This window comes from Carlito syrichta, unplaced genomic scaffold (assembly GCF_000164805.1).
Source record: "Carlito syrichta isolate Samal-C Ts95f unplaced genomic scaffold, Tarsius_syrichta-2.0.1 Scaffold302753, whole genome shotgun sequence".
Taxonomy (NCBI): domain Eukaryota; kingdom Metazoa; phylum Chordata; class Mammalia; order Primates; family Tarsiidae; genus Carlito; species Carlito syrichta.
In genome coordinates, this window is record NW_007246849.1 from 29789 (window position 1) to 45904 (window position 16116).

Sequence of the window (16116 nt, forward strand, 5' to 3'; positions counted from 1 at the left end):
CTGTTCAGTCCTTCAACAAATGTTTTTTAAGCACCTACTATGTGCCCCAAACTGTGGGGTATTGTCTAGAGGAGGAGTCAGAGAGAAACTAAACTAAAAAATGAAACAGCCAGGTACGGTGGCTCACACTGACAATCCCAGCACTTTGGGAGATTGAGTTGAGAGGATTGTCTGAGTCTATGGTTCAAGACCATCCTGGGCAACTTAGTGAGACATCATCTCTACAATAAATAAATAAATTAGCCAGGCATGGTGGCACATGCCTGTGGTTCCAGCTACTTGGAAGGCTGAGGCAGATGGATTGCCTAAGCTCAGTAGGTCTAGGCTGCGGTGGTCAGTAGCATGCCACTGCACTCCAGCCTGGGCAACAAGAGTGAGACTCCATCTTAAAAGAAAGAGAGAGAGAGAAAAAATTTTGGTTGGGCTCAGTAGCTCAGCCTGTAATTCCAGCAATTTAGGAGGCCGAGTCGAGAGGATTACCTGAGCCCATGGGTTTGAGACCAGCCTGGGCAAAAAAAAAAAAAATTAACTGGACATGGTGGCACATTAACTGGGCATGTGTTTCCAGCTACTTGGAAGGCTGAGGCAGAAGGATCACCAGAGCCCAGCAGGTCGACGCTGGGGTGGCCGTGAGCTTGTCACTGCCCTCCAGCCTGGGCGGGAAACAGAGTGAGACTCCGACTCAAAAACAAAAACAAAAACAAAAACAAAACCCAACACAGTGACAAATGTGGTAAATGGAAAAGGAAAAATCAGGAAAACCTTGGGGAAAAGGGAGGTGATGTCAGAAAAGGCTTTCTTTCTGGAAGAAATGGTTTAACTGGAGTAGCAGTTTCCAATCTTCTTGGCATCTGGGACAGGTTTTGTGGGAAACCATTTTTTCCCAGATGGGGGGTGGGGGGATGAGCAGTCCAACCTCACGGCTCAAGTTGATCCAGTGTTTGCCACTGGTCCCCAGTGCTAACATCGCGGCCTCAGATCACCAGGCTTTAGATTCTCATCAGGCGTGAGCAACCTAGATCCCTCACATGTGGCATTCACAATAGGGTTCACATTCCCATGAAACTCGAATGCCACTGATGACTGGACAGGAGGCAGGCTCAGATGGTAAGGCGAGTGATGCGGAGAGACTGTAAATACAGATGGAGTTTTGTTCGGTCATCTGCCGCTCACCTCCTGTTGTGCGCAATAAATGTGGTGTGCCTGAATCCTCCCCAAACATGCCACCACCCTCAGTCCGTGGGAAAATCGTCATTCACACAACTGGTCCCTGATGCCAAAAAGACTGGGGACTGCTGATTTAGAAAGCCCTGAAAGAGAAGAAGGGTGGTGGAAGATAAGACCAAGCCATCAGCAGAATGCACATTATTCAAAGCTTTCCTCAGTCTAGAAGGTATAAAGAAATAGGCAATGTATATAAATCTACCCTTGTAAATATCTGCTTGATATGCAGAATCACCCACATTGGTGCACATGAAAAAAACAATAATATCCATCTCATAGGTATCCCTCTCGTCTGTCTGTGGAATCGGGGAGCTAAGAAAATCCCTACACAAAGAAAGTATCAGGACCAGCCAGGAAGGGAATCTTACTCTGGATTTTGCAAATACGGTCTACTTACCAGCGTCTTCACACCCAGTTCATCCCATCAGTAACTGTTTACTGAGTTTTGTCTATGCGTCAGATATGGAATGAATGAGGGTGGAAGAAATGAAACTGAGAGGCAGAGAAGGAAATTGACCTTGAGACGGATCATCCAAAACATTTCAGCTATTCTCCATATATTAGCATATATAATATTTCCAGAAGTCCCTTATGATGTGTGGTATCAGGTGCATTTTATTTTATTTATGTATTTTTCAAACTCATTCATGAGATATTTATTAAAATAACACATTTAGGGGAAAAAATCAATACAATGTATACATCATTACTGAAAACTGTAAACCATCATACAAAAAAGAATTTTGTTTTCGGGAAATTGATTTCTAATTCATGGCAAGTTTTGCTTTCAGAAATAAAACCACAGAACTACACAATCTAATTCAGTCTCAAAGGCTGGCATGCTGAGCCAGGAATGTTCTTATTCTTTGTAGGAGTTTCTTCTTTACACTGTCAGGTACCAGGGTTCTGCCTTTTGGATTGATTGTAGCCACCAAGTCATCAACGGTAACGTGTTCAAGTCCTTTTTCTTTAATTACCTCTTTACAGTGTGCCTTCAATTGATCCTTCCAGCCATATTCAATTAATTTAGCTCTCAGCAACTCTTTTGAGGTGTTCTCTTTCTCCAGTTTCTAACCATTTTTGGTTAATCACTGCTCTTATCTGCACATCTTTCTTCATCTTGCTAACCACCATCACCGCGGGCGAGGGCCATCCCTTCTCAGCGATGAAATGACCCTTGCGCTGACGACCGTTACCTACCACACTCTTTGGCTGCCTGGAGTTAGACCCTTAGTCTGGGCACCTAAGCACACAACAAGGTGCATTTTTAAAAATTAATTGATTAATTAATTAATTTATTTTTGTTTATTTTTTATTTTTAATGTAAGGGATACAATTCAGGGTTAGGTATACAAACGTTGATCATGCAGGTACTCTTGCTGATGAGGTATGCCCCTCCCTCCCCTGGCAGTTTCCCTCAACTGCCAGTCCCACCCCCTTCCCCTGACAGTTTCCTAACACTGCCAATCATTTTCTTATAGCATTATAATTGTTCAAGTTCCTCTTATGAGTGAGAACATATGGAACTCTGTTCTTTGATTTTGTGATAAATCAGAGCATGATAGACTCCAGATCCATCCAGGTTGCTGCAGATCTTCCAACAACAACCACTGGAGAGAGGAAAACCCATTCAGTAAATGGTGCTGGGAAAACTGGCTGACCACATGCAGAAGACTGAAACAGGACCCCTACCTATCACCATACACAAAAATCAACTCTAAATGTATCAAAGATCTAAATGTAAAACCTCAAACTATAATAATCTTAGGAAACGCAGGAGACACTCTTATGGAAATTGGAACTGGCAACCAATTCCTGATCAGAACCTTGAATACCCATACCTTAAGAAATAAGATAGACAAGTGGGACCTCATCAAATTAACGAGCTTCTGCAAAGCAAAAGAAACCATCAAGAAAGCAGGGAGACAGCTCATAGAATGGGAAAAAATATTTGCCAACTATGTATCTGACAAAGGCCTGACATCTAGGATCTACAAGAAATTCAAATGTGCCGAAAGGAAAATAACAAGCAGCCCCTTTAAAAGTGGGCAAAAGGCATGAATAGACACTTCTCAGAAGAAGATATAGGGGCAGCTAACAGATACATGAAAAAGTGCTCAGCTTCACTCATCATCAGAGAAATGCAAATCAAAACTACATTGAGATACCACCTAACCCCTGTAAGAATGGCCATCATTCGTAAAGCAAGGTGCATTTGAAAGATGAGAAAATTGACATTTCTCAAGGTTAAAGGCCTTGCTTGTGTAAATGGTGGACTGCCAGAATTCACATCCAGTTCTGAGGGACGTCAAACGGATTTCCTTTTCCACTTACTTAATATTAAAACTTGTATGTTTTTGATAAAAAATTATATATATTCATGACGTACCACATGATGTTTTGATATGTGTACACCTCATGGAATGACTAAGTAGATCTGATGACCGTATTTTTGCACGTACTTATCATTTGTTGTGATTAGAGCATTCAAAATGCACTTTCTTCGCAATTTTCAAGTGTATAGTATGTTATTGTTACTAATTGTAAGCCTCATAATGTACAATATACCTCTTGAATTTATTTCTTGTACCTGAACAAAATTTTGTATCCTTTGACCAATATCTCCCCCCATCCAACCTCCCCCTTGCACCCCACCCCAGCCAACCCATGGTCATCTACCATTCCACTCTCTGCGTCTATGAGTGTGACATTTTAAGTTTGCACATGTAAGTGAGGTCATGCAGTATTTCTCTTTCTCTGCCTTTCTAATTTTGCTTAGCATAATGTCTTCTAAGTTCATCAGTGCTGCTGCAAATTACAGGCTCTCCCTTTGTTAAGGCCTAGTAGTATTCCATCGTGTCTATGTACCACACTTTCCTAATCTGTTTGTCTGTGAATGGACACTTAGGTTGATTCTGTGTTTTGACATTTGTGAATAGTGCTGCAGTGAACATGAGAGTGCAGATGTCACTTAGAAAAACTAATTTTAGGCTGGGCTTGGTGGCTGGTGCTTCTAATCCCAGCACTTTGGGAGGCCAAGGTGGGAGGAGTACTTGAGCCCAGGAGTTCAAGACCAGCCTGGGCAAAAAAAGTGAAACCTCGTCTCTACAGAAGTCAGAAATTTAGCCGGGCATGGTGGCACATGCCTGGGGTCTCATCTACTGAGGAGGCTGAGGAGGGAGGATCACCTGAGTCTCGGAGATAGAGGCTGTGGTGAGTGATGATCTTGCCACTACACTGCAGTCTGGGCAACAGAGTGAGACCCTGACTTAACAAAAAAAAAAAAAAACTAAATTTATTTTCTTCCTGCCCGTTAACACTGTGGTTCCTACACTTGGGTTTTCTCTGTTCCTCTTAAAATAGTTACCAACACAAAAATCCCAGTGCCTCTTGACAACACCTTCTCAGGTCAATATTTTAACCTGGTCAGAGTCTGGAACAATTGGAGAAGTAGGGAGAAGTGACAGAGGTCTTTCTTGGAGCACAAACAAACAAACAAACACACTAGCAAAGGAAGTGAGCTCTGGGGAACAGGAATGAGGGAAAGAGTGAAGCCTAGACTCGCTTTTTTCTGAGCCGGATAACATCTTCTAAATTAAATATTGTAGTCAGATAAGACGGACTGAACAGAGAATCAGGGCCCGGGCTGGTTCCACATTACGTGCTCCACACCCCGGCAGGTCCCTCAAGGAAAAGTCCTGATGAACAACTTGAGGTTACAAAGGAGAAGAGATAAGAAGGAAAATAAGGATTCACCAAACACAGTGGACGCAAGGAGGTCAACCCCAGATAACAGCTCATCAGTCAACAAACACTGATAAGCAAAGATGAGAAGACACAGGAGTAAGGCAGGGCAGAAGTCCTCTTTCCTCATGTCACCCCCTTTGAATGCCTTCAGCATGAAACTGCAGTGCAGGGAAAGAGTGAAGTCACTCTAAATTTTGGAGGCCTGAAGTTCCTGGGAGTGTCCCCGAGCTGGGGTATAGAATATGAAAGATACTCAGTCTCTTTGGCCTGCAAATTACAGGCTCTTCCTTTTGTAAGGCCTAAAACCCAAAGATCCTTAAAGGTCTACGGGGAGGGTGTCCCTACCACTTGATGCCTCTGGGAACAGCTGGCAAACATCTGTATGTTTAGAAATATTCTTCTGTCTGACTTGGCTTTTCAATGCATTTCAATTTCTCATCTTGTACGATAGTTGCTTGGAAAGATCCACACGCTGGCCTAATACCTGTCGTATGAGAACTTTCCCTTCCACTTCTCTGATAAAGCGAAACAGGCACAGTGACGCACACGCTATTTATCTAGTTTCCATAAAAAGCCTACAAGATAGTTGTGAAGGCTACAGGTCTTGGTAAACAAACACAACAGGGCCTACACCCGCTCCCTGCCTTCACTTCCCAAGGGTGCTGTGAGTCGATCCTAGCTACCGACTGCTGCAGTCACAGCTCTCGGTTCCGCCCAGGAAATTTTCAATGGTCTCTCCAGCCAATGGACTCAGAGGGATTTTTGTGTCCAGTGTCAAGTCTGCACGCCTCCTGTCATTTCCATTCCTTGATTCTGAATCATCCATGCAAATTCTCTCCTCTCCTGTGTGGGGCTGCTTTTCTCTATGATGTGTGATGTCAGAGAGGACTAAACTTAACCGGGAACAATTATCCATTCTGGGCACAGCTGTTGGCCAAACACTCAGGAGTCAGATGGCTAAAATTATCTCAGGATGCCAATACTGCCTCTGAGGATAGCAAGCCTTACTTAGCATTTTATAATTTCCTTGAAGCAGAGAAGAATGGTTTATTCTCCCCAGTAAGAAAGTCCATATCTGCTAAGTTACAGGTCCCAAATTTCATGCATTTTCAAAGGCAGTTTGGGGAATTCTAGGTATTTCTAGGGAGAGGATGTACACAGACATCTTGAAAAACTTCCCCTTGAGACCATACCTCGATAACCTAGTAGGAGTTAAAGTTTTATGACAATAAAACATTAGATGAAAGGATTTTCAAAGCTTTTTGAAAGTCACCAAAGCCAAGTACATCATTTGTTCTGCCTCTTTCTTACATCATTATTCTAATTATCTCTGGTTCGAGGTTCAATTTCATAGACTAAATGGATTAGTGGTATTATTAAAGGTAGATTGATTATCATCTAAGAAATCTATGGAATGTCAGTGGCATGCAGGTAAAAACACAGTGATGAGCCAGGTTTCTTGGTTCATAGTCCAAGTTCGATGATTATGAATACAAAAAGAAGACTGTCATATACTTGGAGAAAAAAAGATAGGCTCTTGGCGATGCTCATCTTCAAAGAGAAAAGGTCATTAGCAAATTATAAAATTATAAAATCTGCTCCAAACAACAAGCTAATGCATGAAGATATGTTCACTGAATTGTCCTTTATGATACAAAAAAAAAAGAAAACTATAAATGTTCATCAATAATGGAATATTTCAATGAATCAAAGCACTTTTGTATGTCGGCATTTTATTCAGAAGTTTAAGATGATGTTCTCATAGTATTTGTAATCACAAGGGGGAAATGCTAGCTTGATGTTTTTGAACAAAGGTAGAATGAAAAATACATGATAAGGGTTCACTTAGGTACATGAATCCGCACATTTAGAAAGTTAGTGCAAATAAAGTTCAACAAATTTTGGTTGGGTTTTTTTTCATTGATCCAGCTCCAATATTTCCTATATTGCAGAACTAGTGTAAAAAAGATCTTAAATGAAAAAACAGAGTACCTTTCAACGATATTAAATAGTGTTTTTCCAAGTCCTCTGCTCATTCCTTTGTTTCATTCAGTCATTTACCAAGTTCTAAAGAAAAACTGCTTTATTACTAGATAGAATTTCATTATGAGAGGACACCCCTCCAAAAAAGCAGGAATTAGTACAGGTTTCCCTTGTTAAATGTTACATAAGTATTCTAGAAACCTATCAGCATCAGTGTACCAACCAGCATTGTTGTGAGAAGCTGTGTTCAGTTTCAGTGAATTTTTTTGGAGATTCTTTCAGCTCGCTGTCCCCTTTTATGATGGGTGATTTACGAGTGATGGGTGATTTATTTTTTGTAAATAAATTCCAGTTTTGGGGCTGTCTCCCCTCATGTATATGGTATAGATAATAGCCATTAGAAAGTGTTCACGTGACACTTTTTTTTCTAGGCTCATGACAATTGTTAATTGGCTATCAGTGACAACGTAATAATGGTTCATTGTTTTAGAAAAGACATTTGAGATGCTCATGGTTAAATTTGTTCAGACCCACCCAGGAGTTCAACGACAGCTTGGGAGTACTAATTCTTTAATTCCCAGGCCTGGTTCTAATGTTACTGGATCACAAAGTCTTTATAATAAAGCTTATAAAGGCGCATTTTATGTGAGGCAGCTAGTTAGAAAAAATATGACCTTTCAAATTAGATCACTATTTTCCACATAAAAGCCTCAGCCAGGTTCCTAATTCGTTTGACCTTTGGAAGCCATAAAATCACTTCCCAGGAAGAACTGATGTAGATTTGATTGGGGCCTGCTCTTTTTGACCCAGAGTGGGTAAGAGCCAGCCACCCAAGGCAGAGCCCAGAGGACATCAAAATTCACTCAGCCCAGGGAGCAGTCTGAAACCTGAGGAAGTGTCTGAGCCCAGCAAGGAACTTGTTAAAGGCAGAGCTGGTTATGCCAGCTACAAGTTTAATCTTTATCTCCTCGGTTGCAAACCAAAGAAAACCTTTAGACTTGTCAATGGTCAAGAGAGGAATATTTCAGGATTTTAACAAATACGGAACCTATAAATAGAAGAGCTGAGAGTACGTATGCAAAGAAATTAGGCATCGGAAAAAGGAAATGCCACCTGATTGAAAACTGGTATAATTAAGCGAGGGGACCCCAAAATCCCTGGAATTTATTCATTAAAAAAATGTGTATTTATTCTTGTTACATGTTTAAACTTCAATCACCTTCAAAGGACTCTCTGTTTGATGCAAAATACACTGATCGAGATGCTTTTTCCACTGCTCAAAACAACTTTGAACGCATCAATTTTGAAGCCTTTTAGTGCTTCTGCCATTTTTTGGTTTCACCTCTTCCAATCAGCAAAACGTTTCCCTTTGAGGACTTTTTTCATCTGGGGAAACAAAGCAAACAAAAAAGCCACTTGAGTGAGATTGGATGGATAGGGGTAATGGGGCATGGGGGCTGTGTCGTTTTGGGTCAAAAATTGCTGAATACTCAGTGCAGTGTGGGCAGGGGTTCTCAGAAATCACGCATTAGGAAATGGGCAAATGTGTTGAGAATCTACAGAAAAAATTCACTGAAGCCGAAAAGCAGCAATACCAGCTGGTGCACTGATGCCGATGGACTCACTTGCCCAGCGGGAGAAACCTGTCCTACTAGGGGTCTGCTCTCCAAAAGATAATTCTGTTTTTTTTGGAGGAGTCTCCCTTCATATTTAACCTAAACCAATTTCTAAAATACTTTTACAATACTATAGATAGGTCCTATTTTGCAAAAGTTCCCATTGCTTCGCCTCAAAATTCTTTTGTGAAATTTGAGTGCCCAGAAAGTTTTACAATACTTCTGCATTTTCATTTTGTGTCTTAATCAATTCTTAATTTTTATAGGTGAATTAAAACTCTGGAGACATTCATACGCTTAGAAAAGATGGAGTGTTGTTTTAGCTCCTGAAAGAAATGCAAACAGAAAAAAAAAAAAAAAACCATTAAAAATGTCCTAGACTTTCCCACTCGAATAGGGACGTTTAAAATACATATTGTACCCGGGTTAATGTGTGGTATCCAAGGTTTTTATCATTCAAACGGCAATATTCCTGTACAACATTAGCTTGGCAAATAATCAGAGCGGCTGGTTAATCATTAGCCACTGACCATAAGCAGCCTTTGACTCTAGACCTGTGCTAAAAAACCAGGATATCTATGAAAGAAAGGAATGTTGGGGGGGGGAAAGAACAAAGCTTTGCAAAGTATCTTGTTGCAATATTTTCCTACAACAGATTAGGACTTGGTAAATCTCAATGCTCAGTGTCACTCTTCTTCAAAATCATTTTCACTGTGAAGGCTTGCCCCTAGAAAACTTGTTCTTGCCTTTGTCTGATCAGCTGGAACTGCTCCGTGGAATCAAGACTAATTGGCTTTTTCAGTAGAAGTATTCCTTAGATATTTCTTACCCTTAAAAGAAAAAACAAAACATACACAATATAATGCCATTAGGGGAAAATATATATCTATATTTTTATGATCTGAGCTTGATCGATCTATCTAACCATATCTATCTATCTATCTATCTATCTATCTATCTATCTATCTATCTATCTATCTATTGTCTTTCTATCTATCTGCCTAGGAAAAATATTGGAATGGAGTATTTAAAAACGCTAATGATGCTTGTCTCCGGATCATACAATAATGAATGGCTTTAATTTTCTTTTTTCTAATATATATTTTATTGGCTTTTGTTGTTGTTTTTTATTATAAAGATGTGGGGTACAATTCAGGGTTAGGTATACAAACATTGATTACGCAGGTACCCTGGTTGATGAGGTGTGCCCCTCCCTCCCCTGTCAGTTTCCCTCACTTGCCAATCCCATCCCCTCTCCCCTGACAGTTTGCCATTACTGTCAATCGCTTTCTTATAGTATTATAATTGTTCAAGGTCCACTTATGAGTGAGAACATGTGGTACTCTGTTCTTTGTTTCTGTGTTAGGTCACTGAGTATGATCGACTCCAAATCTACTTTGCAGCAACTTGGATGGATTTAATTTTCTTTTTAAACTTTTCCCATAGCTTGTTAAAATTAAATATAATTTGCATGTCATAAAATCCATGTTTGCAAAGTATAAAATTCAGTGGATTTTCGTATATCTATTAGTGTGTGCAGCCATTGCCTCTACCTAATGCCAAAACATGTTGATGTCTTCCAAAAGAAACTGTACCCATAGCAGGCATTCCCCGTTCTCCCCTCCCTCTGGTCCCTGGTAACCCACTGAGCTACTTCCTGTCTCTGTGGTGTTGCTTATTCTGTATATTTCCTAGACATGGATACAATATGTGGTCTTTTGCATCTATCTTCTTTCACTTTGGTGAGGGGGTGTACCACGTGTAAGTACTTCATTACTTTTTTTGGCTGCATAATGTTCCATTGCTTGAATATACCATATTTTGTTTATGCATTCATCTGTTGATGGCTATTTGGGTTACTTTCACTTGTTGGCTATGATGAATAGTAATTTTTGGAACATTTATGTGTATGTTTTCTTATGAACATAAACTTTCTATTCCCTTGGGTACATATTTAGCAGTCAAATTGCTGGATCTTATTATAACTCTATGTTTAGTTTTTGAGGAACTGCTCAATTGTTTTTTACAGTGGCCAGACCATTTTATAATCTCACCAGCAATTTATGAGGGTTCCAATTTCTTTATAACCTTGGCAGAACTTATATTTGTCCATCCTTTTATTTCTAGCCATCCTAGTGTGTAAGAAGTTGTATGACATTGTGGTTTTCATTTGCATTTCCCTTATGCGATTCTTCTTGTGTTTATTGACCATTTGTATAGTTTATGTGGAGAAATGTCTATTCAGACCTCTTGCCCATTTTAAAATTGGATTACATAGCTTTTTCTTCTTAAGTTATAAATCTTTGTATATTCTAAATACAAGTTCCTGTCAGATATATAACTTAGTAATTTCCAGTATAGAAGATTTGTACATTTTGTAAATGTATTACTAAATATTTTATTTTTTAAATATTATTGTAGTTGCAATAGCTTTTTAAGTTTTGTTTTCAGGTTATTCATTGCCAATGTATAGAAAAACAGTTAATATTTGTATGTTTATTTTGCATCCTGAATCTTGCTGAACTACTTAATTCGTTTTTGTGAATTTTTTAGAATTTTCTATATGCAATATTAAGTCATGTAGAAAAGGACATCCAATCTTAATTCCTTTTGTTTATTTTTCTTGCCAATTGCCCCGGCTAGACTATTAGGTGCAACCTTTAGAATATTAAGAGGTGATGAAAGTAGATAACATTGTCTTGTTTCTGATCTTAAGAGGAAAGTTTTCAATCTTTCACCAGCTAATATTTTTAATTTATTGTAGAGATGAGGTCTCGCCAAGTTGCCCAGGCTAGTCTTGAACTCATGGACTCAGGCAATCCTGAACTTTTCGGATGTGTAAATTAATTAATTAACTGATTAATTGATGTTTTATAATCAAATATGGGCAATTTTTGGCCATCATTTCTCCAAATATTTTTTTTTTTCTCCTTTCTCCTCTCTTTTCCTTCTGGAACTCTTATTATCCCTATATTGATATACTTGATGATATCTCACTGTTTTCTGAAGCTGTTTATTTTATTTATTTTATTCTTTTCTCTTTCTGTTTTGCAGACTGGTTAAACTCAGTTGACCTATGTTCAAGTTTATTGATTCTCTTTTTCTAGTTCATATCTGCTGTTGAATGTCTCTACTATTTTTTTTTTTATTTTAGTTATTTTACTTTTCATCTCCAGACTTTCTGTTTGGTTCATCTTTTAAAATTATTTTTTCTCTTTGTTGATATTCTCTATTTGGTGAGATATTATTCTCATACTTTCCTTTAGTTCTTCAGACATGGTCTACTTTAGTTCTTTGAATACATTTAAAATAACTGATTTAAAGTTTTTGTCTGGTAAATCCTACATCGAGGTTTTCTTAGGAAGAGTTTCCAGTAATTGTTTTTATTTCTGCATGTGACCCATACAATCTTTATTTGTATGTTTCCTTTTTATTATTGTTAAAAGTTGAACATTTTTGATAACATAGTATGCCAACTCTGGAAATAAGAATCTTTTCTCTCTGTAGAAGAAAATCATCAGAATTTACATTTCTGTGAATGTTTTCAGTTAAATATTGACATGATTCTTTTGGAAAGTTGCATAAGGAAATTAGAGGTGTGAGGTCTCCTACTGATCGCTGATGGCCTTCAAAAAAGCCTTTATAGTTAGTTTGTATTCTTGAAAACTTTTTGGCAATTAAACCACTTTAAAGAACAGACAGAAAAACAAGAACCAACCATACCTTAAGTTTATAGAGCTAAAACATGGTAAAGATCAAAGCAGAAATAAATGAAGTTGATACTAAAAATGTAAAAGATCAACAAAATGAAATTTGTTTTTAGAAAAGCTAAACAAAATAAGCAAAACTTTAGCTAGACTAAGAAAAAAAAAGAGAAGACCCAAGTAATAAAATTTGAAATAAAAAAGAGGCATAATGGGATCACAGAAATATAAAGAATCATTAGAGACTGTTAGAAACAACTATATGCCAATAAATTGAAAATACTGGAAGAAATGGAAAAATTCTTGTATACATACAACCTATGAAGATTGAGCCATGAAAAAATAGAAAATGTCAACAAACCAATAATGAGTAACAAGAATGAAGGTAAAATAAAAATTCTCTCATCAAAGAAAAGCCCAGGCTGGATGACTTTACTGCCGAATTCTACCAACCATTTGAAGAAGAACTAATATTAATTTGACTCAAATGCTTCCAAAAAATTGAAAAGGAGAGCATACTCTTAAACTTATTCAATGAGACCAGCATTACTCTGATACCAAAACCAGAAAAGGACACACCAAAAAAAAAAAAGAAAAGAAAAGAAAAGAAAACTATAGGCCAATGTCATTGATGAACACAGGTGCAAAAATCCTTAACAAAATACTAGCAAACAAAAATTCACTTACTCGTTAAAAAGATCATTCACCATGATCAAGTGGGATTTGCCTCAGAGATGCAAGGATAGTTAAACGCATGCAAATCAATAAACATGATGCATCACATGAAAAGAATCAGGAATAAAAATCATATGCTCATCTAAATGAATACTGAGAGAGCATTTTATAAAATTCAACATCCCTTTATGATAAAAACCCTCTGCAAACTGAGTATAGAAAGAACATGTCTCAAAATAGTAAAGGTCACATATGACAAACTCACAGCTAACATCATATTAAATGAGGAATAATTGGAAACCTTTTCTCTAAGGTCTGGAACAGGACAAGGATGCCCACTTTCACAAATATTATTCAACATAATAGTGGAAGTTCTGAGTTGCCACATTGTTTTCCACAGAGGTTGTACTAGTTTACACTCCCACCAGCAGTGTAGAAGAACAATAGACACTGTAAAGAAACAACCCACAGAATAAGAGAAAATGTTTGCACAATGTCCATCTGACAAAGAATTAATAACCAGAATCTATAAGAAGCTCAAATAACTCAATAGCAAAAAACCCCACAAATAATCTGATTAAAAATGAGTAAACGATCTGACTAGACATTTCTTGAAAGAGACATGCAAATGACAAACAGGTATATGATCACCAGAGAAGTGCAAATGAAAACCACAATCATATATCATCTCATCCCAGTTAATATAACTTTGATCCAAAAAAGAAATCATGAATGCTAGTAAGGATATGGAGAAAAGAATTCTCATACCCTGTTGGTGGAAATGTAAATCAGTACAACCACTAGGGAAAACTGCATGGAGGTTTCTCAAAAAGGAGAGTGTTACCATATGATCCAATAATTTTATTACTTGATATATGTCCAAAAGAAAGAAAATCAAACTTTTTTTTTTTTAGTCAAAGTCTCACTGTGTTGCCCAGGCTGGAATGTGATGGCACACTCACAGCCACCGCAGCCCGACTTGCTTGGCTTAGGTGACCCTTCCACTCAGCCTTCCAAGTAGCTGGGACTATAGGGTTGCACCACCATGCCCGGCTAATTTTTTATTTATTGTAGAGATGAGATCTCGCCAAATTGACCTGACTGGTCTCCAACCCGTGGGCTCAGACAGTCTTCTCACTTTGGCCTCCCAAAGTGCTGGGATTACAGGTGTGAGCCACTGCACCCGGCCTGAAAAATCAACATATTAAAGAGCTATCTGCATTCCCATGTTTATTGCAGCATTATTCACAATAGCCAAGATATGGAATTAACCAAAGTCCCCATCAATGGACAAACGAATAAAGAAAATGTGGTATATATAAACAGTGGCATATTTTTCAGCCATAGAGATGAATTGAAACACTGTCATTTGCAGCAACATGTGTGGAACTGGTGTTCATGATGTTACATGAGCAAAACCAGGCACAGAAAGACAAATATTTCATATTCTTATATGTTGGAAATTTTAAAAAGCAGATCTCACGAAGATAGAGAGTAGCTCAATGATTACCAGACACCAAGAAGGGTGGAGGAGAGTAGGGAAAAAATAAGAAAAACATACATGTAAGAACCAGTAATAGTAATAACGTGCAGACAGTCATGTCATTTAAATCAGTTCTATCCTGAATCTTGCTGCAAAGAGCAGAATCGCGCCTACAATTATTTTACATAAACTCAAAATGTTCATAGGGTAGCTTTGTTTAAATAGAATGACATCTGCACCTTTTCCCGAAAGCAAGCTTAGAAGACAAAATATGCTTACATAGCCTTTATTTATGAGGCTGGTGTAGGCCATTGTTTGAATTTAAGAAAAATTTCAGCCAGATGTCAAGCGGTTCCAGAGAAGTGGGTTGCCTGTTGTGCCTCTTTTCCATGGAAATTGTAAAGTTCTCCCTGAAGTCTTTTACAGGGCAGCATTTTTAGAGATCGATTGCAACTCTTATTTTCTGGTGACACAAACACTTGACAGCTTCCATACAGAGTTCTAAGATCAGGCATGTATTTGTCTCCATTCAGCCCTCCCCACCAGGACTGCCTAATCTTCCTGTCTTCTAGGCATTTCTGAGTGAGAAGAGAAGGTTTGAGATGGGCACACATGCGTTTTCAATCCTGATTGCACTTTCTGGAATGGTCAACATACACTGCATGGTCATTGTACGCCAACCGTACAATTCTTTTTAAAAATCTCACAAGTCTGCAAGATAGGTATGACCGTTTTCTTTACATGAGCAAGGGGAACAACGAGTGTGTAGCGTTAAACAACTTGTCCATGGCCATTCACCTGGGAATTGTGCAGATGGGAGTCAAACCAAGGTTTCTTCTTCTGTTGAAAATGTAGCTTCCTCCAGGGGAGAGGAAGAGGCAGGCAAAGGAGAGGCTTGATATGGTCTTGACATTGACGCTGAGGGAAGTGATTGCAGCTCAGCGGTACTCCTGCATTATGGCAATACTTCCACCTCCTTTCTTTGACATCAGGTGCCATGTGGTACTTCCTGGCTGGTGTACTTAGTCGTTGGTAGAAAATCTGCCAGCGTTGTCGTCTTCTCTGGTGACGCCATCTTGAAAGTACACGTTGAAATGGAAGTGAAACAAAAAGAAAACAAAATCAAAGAGACTGCCCTGAAGAATCATCTGGACTAGCAGGACACTTTGTGTGAGGCAGAAATAAAGTTCTATTAAATCAAGTCACTGTGATTTGGGGGTTGTTTGATAGCACCGTACTGTCTTACCTACTGTCTTACCTACCCAGACTAATGTGAGGACGGTAACTTCTCCTTGAGTAGAACATTCATTCATTTTGCAACCTGAATTTTACATGACAAAACTGTGATAGCACACAGAAGAATGTGAGAATTGGGGCTAACATCCAATAAGTTTTAAGGAAAACACCATCTTCTTTTCCAATTTAAGACTTAGCTGCTTGCAAATGTGTCTCTGACAGAAGTAGGATTTCCCTCACATGAAAAAGTGCTCAGCCTCACTCATCATCAGAGAAATGCAAATCAAAACCACATTGAGATACCACCTGACCCCAGTAAAAATGGCCATTGTTAATAAAACAAACAACAGCAGATGCTGGCGAGGATGTGGAGAAAAAGGAGTGCTTCTACACTGCTGGTGGGGATGCAAACTTGTACATCCTCTCTGGAAAACAGTCTGGAGATTTC

General features: G+C 38.6%; 1 pseudogene; it reads right to left on the reverse strand.

The window, feature by feature from the left end:
- Positions 1-2051: 2051 nt before the first annotated feature.
- On the reverse strand, positions 2052-2425 carry LOC103259454 (annotated as a pseudogene).
- Positions 2426-16116: the final 13691 nt, after the last annotated feature.